A 15032-nucleotide genomic window follows, 5' to 3' on the forward strand; every position below is an offset into this window, starting at 1 on the left:
AAACACAAAATATTTTAAGAATATGGTTTTGATTTAATCCCAGGTCTGGGGATATAGGTTTGCTTCACAGCAGGTAGCTATGATCTGCCTCATACTCTAGCAGAGACGTAGTTTTGCAGGCTGCAGACAGGTTCTGCAATTGTCTAACATTTGGAATTCTGGGAACTTTTCAGAAGGTATATAAATGATAGGGTCTCGGGAAACAGAGTTGGTAGTTGTTGGTCATCCAAGGCATTGGTTGCATTTGACCTGTGGTCAAAGAAACAAAAAGCAAAATAGATTCAGACTCTCTCTCTCTCTCTCTCTCTCTCTCTCTCTCTCTCTCTCTCTCTCTCTCTCCCTCCCTCCCTCCCTCCCTCTCCCTCCCTCCCTCCCTCCCTCTCCCTCCCTCCCTCCCTCTCCCTCCCTCTCTCTATCTCTGTCTCTCTCTCTCTTTCTCTCTCTCTCCTATCCTTGTTGCTCTCCTATTTAGCAACACATTTTAGATTTTGCCAAAGGACTTGTTCACTTTTTGTCCTCTTTTTGGGGGAGGGGGATTATTTATTAATCATTTTATTTGCTTACATCTCGTGTTACCCCCCTTCCCAGTCTCTCCTCCATGAAACCCCCACCCTATCATAACCTTCCCTTTTGCCTCTAAGAGGATATTCCCCAACTCACTCACTCACTCACTCACTCATTCCTGCCTCACCCCTCTAGCATCTCCCTCCTCTGGGAAACCAAGCCTCCACAAGATCAAGCTCCTCCCCTCTCACTTATGCCAGATGAGGCAGTCCTCAGCCAGTTATGCATCAGGAGCTATGGACCAACCCATATATACTCTTTTGTTGGTGGGCTAGTCAGTGAGAGATCTGAGGGGTCCAGTTTATTGATACTGTTGTTCTTCCTATGTGGTTGCAATCCCCTTCGACTCCTTCAGCCTTTCCCCTAACTCTTTCACTGGGGTTCCTGGGCTCAATCCAATGGTTGTCTGTGCATATCTGCATCTGTCAGGGGCTAGCAGAGCCTCTCAGAGGACAGCCATGCCAGGTTCTGTCTGCACATACGTCTTGGCATCAGCAAGAGTATAGGAGTTTAGTGTCTATAAATGGAATGGGTTGCATGGTGGGGCCGTCTCTGGATGGCCTTTCCTTCAGTCTCTGCTCCATTTTTGCCCCTGCATTTCCCTTAGACAGGGACAATTCTGGGTTAAAATTCTTAGATCGGTGGGTGGGTGTTCCCATACCTTCACTGGGGGCCATGTCTATCTACTCGATGTGGTTTGTTCAGGTTCTAGCTTCCTGCTGTTGGGTATTTTGGCTAATGTCATTCCTATTGGGTTCTGGGAGCCTGTTGCATTCCTGGTCTGGGACTTTCTCATGGTACCTCAAGTTCCTCAATCCCCACATTTTTTCCTTTCAAGCTGTAAGTTTAAAGGTGACAAACCATTTGATTGAAAGCAAACCAGTATTCAGGGTGCAGCTTGTGTGTTGACAACTGCATTTAATCAGATTTATAATAAAAACTGCAATCAAAAAGGAAAGTGGAAAATTCAAAGTATTTTTAGAATGGTCAAAAACAATACATCTAAATATTGCAATTTATGAGCAGATTAGAATCATTTCCAAAAAGTCAGATTATCTCCATTGGGACAACAGAAAGATACCTTGAAGGCATCTGAAACGCTGGCCAGATCCCATCAAATATCAAGGTTGATATCAAGTATATTTAAAAGACTTCCCCCTGAGAAAGTAAAATTACTGGGGATCCTGTAAAGGGTTTCTTTGAATTGAGCCATTCAAGAGATCACTTTAGTCAAAGGTACAAAGGAATTAACTACCAAAACCATTCGCAGATTGGTGCCTTATCTACATGATACTGATTTGAAAATCACATAGAATGCAATAGATGAGTGGATGAAGAAGAATCCTACTCGAATTTCAGATAAAGCCTAGGAGATCAAATGGTGTGTAACAGGGTTGGGATATCTGCAGGCAGTGCTCAAGAAGGCTGTGGAAAGCTTTGAGGACAAAGGGAAAAAAAACACCTCAATAATGAGAACAGAGAGGCCAAGAACATGGAGAATTTGTAAAGTAAATCAAGCAATGTGCAAAGCCAGATGCAGAGAAAAGGAGAATTGCCATGTCTGTTGACTTTGCACTATACCCCAGACTATGGTTCAATGAATATTCAAGGTAGATATTAGTTCATTCATAGTCAATCTCCTTTAGACATTACCACACAGATACTCCTGGATGTGTCCTGTATGAGTGTTCCCTAAACCAATGAAGATGACGAGATTGACCAGTGCAATCATTAGAGATGTGAGCTCTCAGCTGCTGTTCCCATGGCCTACCCCCTGCTACCTTCAGGCCACCATCTATTCCATTAGAACCCTAAGCACAAATACATTTTTTTTCTGTAAATTCCCCTGATCATGTCTTGTCACACAGTATAAAAATAACTAATATACTCCCCTGTTACTCTCTTCTCTCATAATGAAAATGTCAGCACTGCAGATGTTTTGCAAGACTACACTCCCTTCCCTGGACAACCTGAGTACTTAGTATCCCTCTGAAGTAAAAATGGCACAGGGTATGATTTCTCTCCACTTTGCTGCTAGTCCCTTTGTAGAGCTACAGTTGACACTCACTGGCACATCACCATCTTTGAGGCTTTTAATTCACATACCACAGTCTGTAGATGAGATTTAACGCTGGTGCCAGAATATCAGCTCCTGTCATGCAGAAGCATTGCTTTCCAGGAGTCCTCAGTCTCCTGGCTCTGAAGATCTTGCTTCCCTGAGGGAGGCCCTTAAAATAGATAAAAAATAACTTGCCTCCCCATCTCGAAGCAAAATTCAAATTAATCAGACTGGAAATTATATTTACTACATTTGTATCATGTTGTTTTATGGGACTTTTTTGTTTTAATGAAATACCTGGGAACTGAACTGAACAGATCCCACAGTTCCCTGTACCCAAATCCCATGGGGGAGAGAGCTGAACTCCCAGAAATGCAGACAATCCTGAGACCTCAGGGGAGACCGCCACTTCTGCCCACTTCTCCTCACATTCCTGGCCCAATAGGAAACTGCATAGTGCCTCCTGATACAAGAATATAGGAGCAGTCAGCCACAGGAACCTAGTCTCTGCCTGCGCCCGGAACCGAACTGAATCAGTCCTACAGCTCGCTGCACCCAAATTCCATGGGAGAGAATCTAGAACCTCAGAAGTGAGGACAATCCTGAGAATGCAGAGGAAACAACTACTTTCTACCCACATTCCTGACCCAAGGGGAAATCGTCTACTGACATCTGTGCCCTCTGGCCACGGGGACCTAGGAGCAGTCACAGTCAGGACCCTTAAGATTTCTGCTTTCACCAAGAACTGAAAGTCAGTTGTCAGGAGCACCTGAGAGCAGAGGTAAGACCAACTCTCCTGTGCCAAGCAACCCGCCTGGAGGCTTCAGGTCACTGAACCCAGGAGCAGCTCTCTGTTCCCAAATCCAGCTGAAAGAAAGCATGTCTACAGGAGTCTGACACACAGGCCTACAGAAGCATCAAGCCACTGTCAGAAACAGCAAGTTAACACCACAAACAACCGGATGGCAAGAGGCAAGCACAGGAAAATAAGCAACAGAAACCAAGACTACTGGGCATCATCAGTGCCCAGTTCTCCCACCAAAGTAAATACTGGATATACAAACACACCAGAAAAGCAAGATTTGGATTTAAAAATCACATTTTATGAGGATGATGGAGGACTTTAAGAAGGACATAAATAACTTCTTTAAAGAAATATAGGACAACACAGGTAAACAAGTAGAAGAACTTAAAGAGGAAACAAAAATATCCTTTAAAGAATTACAGGAAAAAAAACAGGTGAAGGAATTGACAAAAAACCATCCAGGATTTAAAAATGAAAATAGAAAGAATAAAGAAAGTACAAAGGGAGAACAACCCTGGAGATAGAGAACCTAAGAAAGAAATCAGGAGTCATAGATGCAAGTATAACCAACAGAATATAAGAGATGGAAGAGAGAATCTCAGGGGCAGAAGATACCATAGAAAACATTGACACAACCATCAAAGATAATGTAAAACACAAAAAGCTCCTAGCCCAAAACATCCAGGAAACCCAGGGCACAATGAAAAGATCAAACCCAAGGATAATATGTATAGAAGAGAGTGAAGACTCCCAACTGAAAGGGCCAGTAACTATCTTCAACAAAATAATAGAAGAAAACTTCCCTAACCTAAAGAAAGAGATGCCCATAAACACAAAAGAAACCCACATAACCACACAGATTGAACCAGAAAAGAAATTTCTCCCATCACATAATAGTCAAAACCCCAAATACACAAAACAAAGAAAGAATATTAAAAGCAGTAAGGGAAAAAGGTCAAGTAAAGTATAAAGGCCGACCTATGAGAATTACTCCAGACTTCTCACCAGAGACTGAAAGCCAGAAGATCCTGGGCAAATGTCATACAGACAATAAGAGAACACAAATGCCAGCCCAGGCTACTATATCCAGCAAAACTTGCCATTACCATAGAGGGATAAACCAAGATATTCCATGACAAACCAAATTTACACAGTATCTTTCTACAAATCCAGCACTACAAAGGGTAATAGATGGAAAACTCCAACATAAGGAGGGAAACTACACCCTAGAAAAAGCAGGAAAGTAATCTCTTGCAACAAAACAAAAAGAGACATACACAAACATAATTCCATCTCTAACAACAAAAGTAATAGGAAACAATAATGATGATTCCTTAATATCTCCTGACATCAATGGACTCAATTCCCCAGTGAAAAGACATAGACTAACAGACTGCATATGTAAAGAGGACGCAGCATTTTGCTTCATACAGGAAACACACTTAGAGACAAAGGCAGACACTGCCTCAAAGTAAAAGGCTGGAAAACAACTTTCCAAATAAATGGTCCAAGCAAACAAGTTGGAGTAGCCATTCTCATGTTGAATAAAATCGACTTTCAACCAAAAGTTATCAAAAAAATAAGGAAAGGCACTTCATATTCAGCAAAGGAAAAATCCACCAAGATAAACTCTCAATTCTAAATATCTAAGCTCCAAAGGCAAAGACACCTACATTCATGAAAGAAACCTGACTAAAGCTCAAAGCACACATTGCACCCCACACATTATAGTAGATTTCAACACCCCACTCTCATCAATGAACTGATCATGGAAACAGAAACTAAACAGAGACATAGGGAAACTAACAGAAGTTATGAACCAAATGGACTTAACAAATATTTATAGAGCATTTCATCTTAAAACAAAAGAATATACCTTCTTCTCATTACCTCATGTTACCTTCTCCAAATTGACCATATAGTCAGTCACAAAACAGGCCTCAACAGACACAAGAAGATTGAAATAATACCATGCATCTTACCAGATCACCACAGACTAAGGCTGACCTTCAATAACAACAAAAAAAAATGACAGAAAGCCCACAGATACATAGAAGTTGAACAATGTTTTACTCAATGATAACTTGGTTAGAGAAGAAATAAAGAAATTAAAGACTTTTTAGAATTAATGAAAATGAAGGCACAACATACTCAACTTATGGGACACAGTGAAAGCAATGCTAAGAGAAAAATTCATAGCTCTGAGTGCCTGCAAAATGAAAGAGGAGAGAGCATACATCCACAGCTTGATAGCACACCTACAAACTCTAGAACAAAAAGAAGCAAATATATCCAAGAGGAGTAGAAGGCAGGAAATAATCAAACCCATGGCTGAAATCAACCAAGTAGAAACGAAAAGGACTATATAAAGAATCAATAAAACCAGGAGCTAGTTCTTTGAGAAAATGAACAGGATAGATAAACCCTTAGCCAGACTAACCAGAGGGTATAAAGACAGTATCCAAATTAACAAAATCAGAAATAAAGAGAAAGACATAACAACAGAATCTCAGAAAATTAAAAAAAAATCATCAGATCCTACTACAAAAGACTCTGTTCAGCAAAACTGGAAAATCTGGAGGAAATGGACAATTTTCTAGACAAATAACAGGTACTAAAGTTAAATCAAGATCAGTTAGACCATCTAAACAACCCCATAACTCCTAAAGAAATTGAGACAGTTATTAAAAGTCTCCCAACCAAAAAGAGCCCAGGACCAGATGGGTTTAGTGCAGAATTCTCTCTGACCTCATAACAATGCTGTCCAAACTATTCCACAAAATAGAAACAGATGGATCACTACCCAATTCCTGCTATGAAGCCACAATTATGCTTATACCTAAACCACACAAAGATTGAACAAAGAAAGAGAACATCAGAACAATTTCCCTTATGAATATCAACACAAAAATACTCAGTAAAATTCTTGCAATCCAAATCCAAAAACATATCAAAACGATCATCCATCATGATCAAGTTGGCTTCATCCCGGGGATGCAGGGATGACTTAATAAACAGAAATCCATCAATGTAATTATAAACAAGCTCAAAAAAAAAACCACATGATCATTTCATTAGATGCTGAGAAATCATTTGACAAAATTCAGGACCCCTTCATGTTAAAAGATCTGGAAAGATCAGGAATTCAAGGTCCATACCTAAAGATGATAAAAGCCATATACAGCAAACCAGTCACTAACATTAAACTTAATGGGGAGAAACTTGAAGCAATCGTACTAAAATCAGGGACTAGAAAAAGCTGCCCACTCTCTCCCGACTTACTCAATATAGTTCTTGAAGTCCTAGCAAGAGCAACCAGACAACAAAAGGAGGTCAAAGTGATACAAACTGGAAAGAAGGAAGTCAAAATATCACTATTTGCAGATGATATGATAGTATACTTTAGTGATCCCAAAAGTTCCACTGGAGAACTACTAAGCCTGATAAACAACTTTAGCAAAGTGGCTGGGTATAAAATTAACTCAAACAAATAAGTACCCTTCCTCTACTCAAAGGATAAACAGACTGAGAAAGAAATTAGGAAAATGACACCCTTCAAAATAGTCCCAAATAACATAAAATACCTTGGTGTGAATCTAACCAAGCAAGTGAAAGGTATGTATGACAAGAACTTCAAGTCTCTGAAGAAAGAAATTGAAGTAGATCTCAGAAGATGAAAAGACCTCCCATGCTCATGGATCAGCAGAATTAATAAAGTAAAAATGGCCATTTGTCCAAAGCAATCTACAGATTCAAAATGCAATCCCCATCAAAATTCCAACCCAATTCTTCATAAAATTAGAAAGAGCAATTTGCAAATTCATTTGGAATAAAAAAAACCCAATATGATAGTGAGAACTTTTCTCACCAATAAAAGGAGTTCTGGGAGAATCACCATCCCTCAACTCAAGAAGTATTAAAGAGCAATAGTGATTAAAAAAACTGCATGGTATTGGTACAGAGACAGGCAGATAGATCAGTGAAATAGAACTGAAGACCCAGAAATGAACCCACACACTGATGGTCACTTGATTTTTGACAAAGGAGCCAAAACCATCCAATGGAAAAAAATAGCATTTTCAACAAATGGTGCTGGTTCAACTGGAGGTCAGCATGTAGAAGAATGCAAATCAATCCATTCTTATCACCCTATACAATGCTTAAGTCCAAGTGGATCAAGGACCTCCACATCAATCCAGATACACTCAAACTAATAGAAGAAAAAGTGGGGAAGAGTCTTGAACACATGAGAACTGGAAAATTTTCCTGAACAAAACAACAATGGCTTACATTCTAAGATCAAGAATTGACAAATGGGACCTCATAAAACTGCAAAGCTTCTATAAGGCAAAGGACACTGTCATTAGGACAAAATAGCAACCAATAGATTGGGAAAAAAATTTTTACCAATCCTACATCAGATAGAGGGTTAATATCCAAAATATACAAAGAACACAAGAAGTTAGACTCCAGATAGCCAAATAACCCCATTTAAATGGGGTGCAAAGCTAAACAGAGTTCTCAGCTGAGGAATATCAAACAGCTGAGAAGTACTTAAAGAAATGGTCAACATCCTTAGTCATCAGAAAAATGTAAATCAAAACAACCCAGTCCAGTCAGAATAGTTAAGATAAAAAACTCAGGGGACAACAGATGCTGGCAAAGATGTGAAGAAAGAGGAAAACTCCATCATTATTGGTGTGATTGCAAACTGATACAACTACTCTGGAAATCCGTCTGGTGATTCCTCAGAAAATTGGGACATTGTACTACCTGAGGACCTGGCTATACCTCTCCTGGGCATATACCCAAAAGATGCCACAACATATAAAAAAGACCCATGCTCCACTATGTTCATAGCAGCCTTATTTATAATAGCCAAAAGTTGGAAAGAACCCAGATGCCCTTCGCTAGAAGAATGGATACAGAAAATGTGGTACAGCTACACAGTGGAGTACTACTTAGCTATCAGAAACAATGAATTCATGAAAGTTATAGGCAAGTGTATTGAAATAGAAAATATGATCCTGAGTGAGATAACCTAATCACAACCCCCCCACAGGATATACACTCACTGATAAGTAGATATTAGCCCCAAATTACCCAAGATACAATACACAGGCAACATGAAGTTCAAGATGACGGATGACCAAAGTGTGGATGTTTCACTCCTTCTTAAAAGGGGGAACAAAAATATTCACAGGAGGGGAGATAGAGGCAAAGTTTGGAGCAAAGACTGAAGGAGTGGCTTTCAGAGTCTGCCCAACATGGGTATACGGCCTATATAATACAGCCACCAAAACTAGATAAGATTGATGAAGCTAAGAAGTGCATGCTGACAGGAACCCCATAGAGCAGCCTCTTGAGAATCACAACCAAAGCAGGTCAAATACAGAGGCAAATGCTAGCAGCAAACCATTGAACTGAGAACAGGATCCTTGTTGGAGGAATTAGAGAAAGGATTGAGAGAGCTGAAGGGGCTTGCAACCCTATAAGAACAACAATGCCAACCAACCAGAGCTTCTAGGGGCTAAACCACTACCCAAAGACTATACATGGACTGACCCATGGCTCCATATTGCATATTTAGCAGAGGATGGCCTTGTTGGACACCAATGGAAGGAGAAGCCCTTGGTCCTGCCAAGGCTGGAACCCCCAGAGTAGGGAAATGTCGGGGGTGGGAGGGAAGGAGGCGGGTGAGGAGGGGAACACCCTTATAGAAGAAGGGGAGGGGGATGGTATAGGGGACTTATGTCTGTGAAACCGGGAAAGGGAATAACATTTGAAATGTAAATTTAAAAATATCCAATAAAAGAAAAAATACAGAAAAAAAAGAAAAATTCCTAATACACTTCACAGTTCAAAGCATCAACTGATAAAATGTCTAATTAATTTCCATAAAAATATCTAAGCATTCCTGCTATTTCCTTGGTGACATGACATAGGCTGCTTTTACCTTGCCGTGGGTTTAGAAAGATGAACTATTTCAATATTTAGGTACATGTATATTCACAAAGAGCACCAGAAAAGTCCTCATGAGCCTAATAGGAGTTTCTCTCAAGAGTTATTTTGGCTCTGCCCTTTAAGAAGTAAATATTGAAAAATGTTTGTGGAGAGTATCCTCTATTTCTGCTTCCTCACAGTTACCACCAACCTCCAGCATCTATTATCACTTCCCGAAACCAATCTCTCTCCCTCCTATTTGTATGTGGTAGACCGGCATTCCCTGAGGACATATACAAAAATGAGGTGTTTTATGCGCACAGTCACCATGGAACAGATGACATATGGCCACGATCTGAAATGAAGCAGTTTTGCATTTCCTAAGTCCAGTTTTCAACCCTCCTGGGCTCAAGAGACATAACCAAGACCCTAACTGTAAAAAGATTAGGTCCATAAGAACATAAACTATGAACTTTTTATAAAGTGAAAAGTTTCTCTGGACACAGCTGTTACTTTTGAGCAACTATGTCTATGTTGGTCATTAATATAATGCTCTGTGAAAGTGTCCTCAAATATCTTTATTGCAATTAAAATAAATAAAAAACATGATAGGAATTAACATATAAGCCTCCAGACACTAGACTCAAACTCTCTGGAGATCTGCTTTGTGCGGGGGTTAGGCATATGTAACTGAGTCCTTGGTAAAAATAATTCTATAAATATAAGATCATTTTTTAAAATAATAAGCATTAGCAAATGTTGGTACTTTTAAAGTATTTAATAGTAAACAGCTTTGACCTCTTCGTGTAAGCACATCATAGCTCATGATCCTGTTTCTGATGTCACTGTTAATTTTTAATTAATACCTTTTTTTAGAGATCTGAAGTGATTTTACCTTTATTTCCTTCACGTTAAGCCAATCATTAAATTTCACAGTGATTCCTGGGGTGAGTCAGAAGGCGTCATTCAGAGTGATGGAGGCTGAGGCCTGGTTGGTCTCACTGGGGGAGCTGAAGGAGCACAGAGTGCCCTGCTGGCAGGTAGGTGATGTTCCGAGAGCAGGAGAGCTGGTAAGCAATTCCCTCTGCAGCTTCCAGCTTCCACAGCTCGATCGGGCCATCATCCCTGGAGGTGGCCAGCGAGTTGGCGATCAGATCAGCTCTGCTGCCTTGGAGTCCCCCTCAGCAGAGATGATGGCCACCTTCTTCTGCTGCAAATCCACTACAAATCTGGCTCTCTGCTCTCTCTGCTTCCTGCTGAGTTACCTGTTTAGCTTCCACCACCTCTGTGAACTCCTTCCCGAAGGTCAGATGTGTCAGGGACACGTCATCCAGGACGAGCCCAGATGTTGCTGCTCTCTCTGTGAGGTCATCGCTCACCTGCCTGGAAACCAGTTCTCGCTGGGTAATCAATCCTCCAGCATCGCGAATCGAGCCACCACCGACTTGAGGATCTCTGTGGTGATAGACGACAGCACCCGCTCATCATAGTCCTCACCAATGCTGGTGTAGATCTGAGGAAGCTGGCTGGCCACTGGCCGGAAGAGGATGTGTAGTGTGATGGTGACATTCTGCAAGTCTTTGCTAACAGTGATGACCCGCACATTCCGTGGTCGAGAGCGGCAGTCAAACATAATTGGCTTCTGTACCCAAGGGATGAGAAACTGAGTCCCTTCCACTACCAGTGTCCTGTACGCCACGGAATCGGTCAAAGACGACAGCTCTGTGTCCAGCATCCACGTTATGTAAAGCAGAGTTCACCACGCCCCCTGCAACTGCTAATGCCAGGCCGAACTTTCCGACTGACTCAAAGGCTTTGACAGCCATGATTTCTTCTATTGCTTCCACTCTGACCTCCACATGAATTCCCCCTAATTAATACTTTTAATCCTTGCTATGTATCCCTCCTCCCTTAGTGCTACTCAGCTACATGCTGGATAAATTCAATCTCCTTGCACAGAATTTAGGATTTGACAAGCCTACTTAACTCCCACTGCTAAGTTCTCTCTGTCAAATGCTACTCATTGCAACACCATCAAGCTTCCCTTAGAAACTTAGCTCCTTTATTCTTTTGCTACTTCAAATCCACATTCAAAAGCTCCACCAACAGGTTGCACAGGGGTTGATCATGACAAGAATATCAGTGTCTCAACACTGCGCTGTTCTTAATCAACTAGTAGACGTTTGGAATATCTAATACAGTCAGAATTTTCACCTTCAACGGTAAAATATAAACCTCAAGAAAAAAATTTTTTTCTTATAAACTTCATTTAGTCTGTCCATATATTAATCTGCCTGTCATGTGGTACGTTGATGTTGACAAAGGCCAATATAGGTTTCAACATAGAGGGCTTCCAAGGGCAGGTAGGGGGCATCAATTAAACTGTGATTAAACAAGCAGTGTACAAAGTGATTGTCAAAGATAGACAAACTTAAGCTTACAAAAGAGAAGGACCCTAACGCCACATACCAAGCAGAAGTGGATTTGACTGTGCAGTGGTTCCAATTGCCCTCTCAAGGCATAGCATGATCCATGTGTGCATGAAACATTTATTCTAGACCTACCTACATGCTAGCTTCTATGTGCATCCTTTCTTCTCAAAGAAATGTTGAAGTTCCTAAAAATAACAACCCCACTAGATGTTAGGTACCTGTTGTGAAGGGGCGGCGGTAGATCCGATGTGCAGATAGTCCTCATCTGCTTGACGTTCCTGAAAAGTTTCCCCAAGTCATTATTGTCAACAGATATTACAATAGATTTAGCCACAGTGTTACTTATTTAATTCGTTTTAATAAAATACTTTATTAGTTCTTTAAGAGTTTAATGCATGTAGTTTGATCATATTTACATCTTGCCATAGTGATAGTTAATATTTTGATAATTTGAAGAATATCCCACCAGATGCAAATAGTTTCAAATATATTATGCTTTTAAAAGATTATTTTAAGGTGTACTGAATTATTGAAACAGAAATGATCAAAAAAAAAAACGAGCTTCTCTGAACTAGAGGCTTCATTCAGATGATGTCAGTTGTTCCAATTAAATATTATATGGCCAAAGAAAGCTGGAGACCGTGCGGTTTATCTAGTGGTCATGTTATGTTAGCCTATAGTTCAGCCAGTTACTGAACACTCAAAGTTGTGGCCTTGAAATTGTCAACTTCAAGTCAGGCACTGTGCAGAAACTCCCTTAGGGCCATTGTGACTGATAGTCCATCATTGCTAGATCCATCCAATTCATCCTTGGCAGGAATGTTTCCCAGAGAGGAAATGACAGAATGCTCTTCTCGGAGCTTTGCTTCCGGATTTGCATGGCTTCGGTTTACAAACTTATCTGGAAATAATTCCTTAGTTGGTCAGCCCCATTTAGGAACTGCTTGGAATGGTTTGTTCCAGAACTCGCTGTTTCAAAGTTTTCATTGTATTGAGAAGCACATTGAAGTTGGGTAAATATTCTGCTTTCTGCTGCTTGGTAAAAATTGACTGAGTTTTAAAGCCATGAATAATTCTTGTCTGTATCAATGATCATGACAGTTGCCAAACAATAATTTTCTAGCTCTCTCATTCTCTCTAAATAGATTAGTTGCTTGAAGAAAACAAACAAAGAAAATGATTTGTCTTTTATTTATTTAGCAATCAATCCTTTACAATACTTTATTGCCGCTCTTTCATTACAATCCACATATACACCCTACCGGGTCACTGGACATTTCTTTAACCTGTTCCTGTGACCGTTGAAAATGGTCACTTTTGGAGTACTGCCTATCACATGAGTTCTTAGAAAAAAAACCTACCTACATCTTTATTAAACATTCTATAAGATGAATTGATTGACTGGAATGCCAATGATTACATATAGCTGGCATTGTGCAGGTCCACAGACAAATCATCCTACATATCATAGGTTCCTGAGTAGCCAATCACTGCCTACCTCTGTGTATGACCTAACATCCTTGTCTCTATTAAGTAATTCCACTCAGAATGTACATACAAATCCATAGCTTTCACCAAACCCCAAATTTAAAATGTTATCAGATAGCATCAGAGGCCTATAACAGACATTTTTCTAATTTACTGTAACACACCCACCTTACAGTTCTACTAGTGTATTTTAAAAGTATCTTGCTTGAATATTGCCTTTTTTCTGTTATTATAAAATAATTCTGTTCTCATGGTAGAAAAATTACATTTGGAATAATAATAAACTGTGCTCACAGTCCGTAGTCAATCATATTTGACTCCGGAATATACTATCTCCTGTCCCACTTGAAGAGAGCTGTGCTTTGTTGGCATTGGAGAATGGGGGTGGAGGGTGGTGGTGGTGGTGGTGGTGGTGGTGGTGGTGGTGATGATGATGATGACGATGATACTAGCTCATTGACTTACATGTTGTTTTGTGGTATTGGACATTCAACAAGGAGCCATGTTTTGTTTTGTTTTGTTTTGTTTTTTTAGTGGATAGAAAACTTCAGAAACCCAATTTGGCCCAGATTCTTTTGAAGCTTCTAGAAGAAGGCTTTTCCAGAGACTACACAATGGGAGATTTGGGATCTTTACTGTATATGCTCCAGCAAGAGAATAAATCTTCAGTTCGCATTTACTAAGGTTCATTCATTTCTCAGTCGCTTCCACTACCCCAAGGACCCCATTTATGTCACTCGTGTTTTAGACTCCTTTGCTGATTTGTCCTTATTCCCCTGACCTTAAGAGAATGAATTACTCTAGATTTAATACAGATTATTCTTCCCTGAATGTATCTAGTTTTTAGAGAATCTGACAAGGGGGGCCTAGCCTCAAGCATTGTAACACAATCTAGAATTTGGCCTTCCTAGGTGACGTTCTAACCCCATCACTTGTTGACTTTAAGTTAGATTGTAAGGAAGGTAGCCAACTTTTTATTCCTCCGTGCCTTCACTTTAAAATTAATATTGATCATACCGCCTTTACAGAATTACTCTATAGGCTAAGTCTACTTGTAGCTCATAATTAAAATTTATCATTATCCAGAAATACTGTAGTTTTCAGATCATTACCACTCGTATCTCTGCAAGTCTGACCTCCTCTTTACTCAGAAGTATTTTCATTGTCTGGATTGTTTAGTATTTACTGAATGTCTAACAGGCATCTGAAATTTAATACTCTACAGAGTAAAACATCATTGTCTCTATTGGGGTGTGTGTGTGTGTGTGTGTGTGTGTGTGTGTGTGTGTGTGTACGTGTGTGTGTTAGAAGGAGAGAAAGAGTCAGGACAGGAGAAAGAAACAGGACAAACAAGAAGAGAGAAACAGAGACAGAGAGAGATAGAAATAAGAAAATACCCCAGTAAGCTAGAAATATTGAGGTGTCAGCAGTGTGATTCTGATTCACATGCCTTCCGGCTTGAGACCTAGGAAGCACCAGTGTTTCTGGCACAGTGCAAAGACGGAAAAACAATTGATGTTCTTGCTCAAAATAAGCCAAGCAAGAGGAATGCAAGTTCCGCTTTTCACTCATTCAGGAGGCCATCTAATTGGAGGGTCCCATTATAAACCAAAGAGATGCACCTGCTATTTTTTTTTACCCAGCTAATACAAATGTCAGTCTCATTAAAAAAAAAACTACCATCAAAGAAACACCCAGAATGGTGATGGACCATAATACTGAGGCCCCTGTGGCAGTCAAA

At 40.2% G+C, this 15032-nt stretch overlaps 1 long non-coding RNA gene and 1 pseudogene across 1 annotated transcript; one reads left to right on the plus strand and one right to left on the minus strand.

Moving 5' to 3' along the window:
- Positions 1-434: 434 nt before the first annotated feature.
- Positions 435-11422, minus strand: Phb1-ps7 (prohibitin 1, pseudogene 7; annotated as a pseudogene).
- Positions 10745-13970, plus strand: LOC120095069 (uncharacterized). The gene is made up of 2 exons (XR_005490131.2): positions 10745-11593; positions 13826-13970. It is a non-coding gene; the product is annotated as an uncharacterized LOC120095069 (long non-coding RNA).
- Positions 13971-15032: the final 1062 nt, after the last annotated feature.

This window comes from Rattus norvegicus, chromosome 10 (genome assembly GCF_036323735.1).
Source record: "Rattus norvegicus strain BN/NHsdMcwi chromosome 10, GRCr8, whole genome shotgun sequence".
NCBI lineage: Eukaryota > Metazoa > Chordata > Mammalia > Rodentia > Muridae > Rattus > Rattus norvegicus.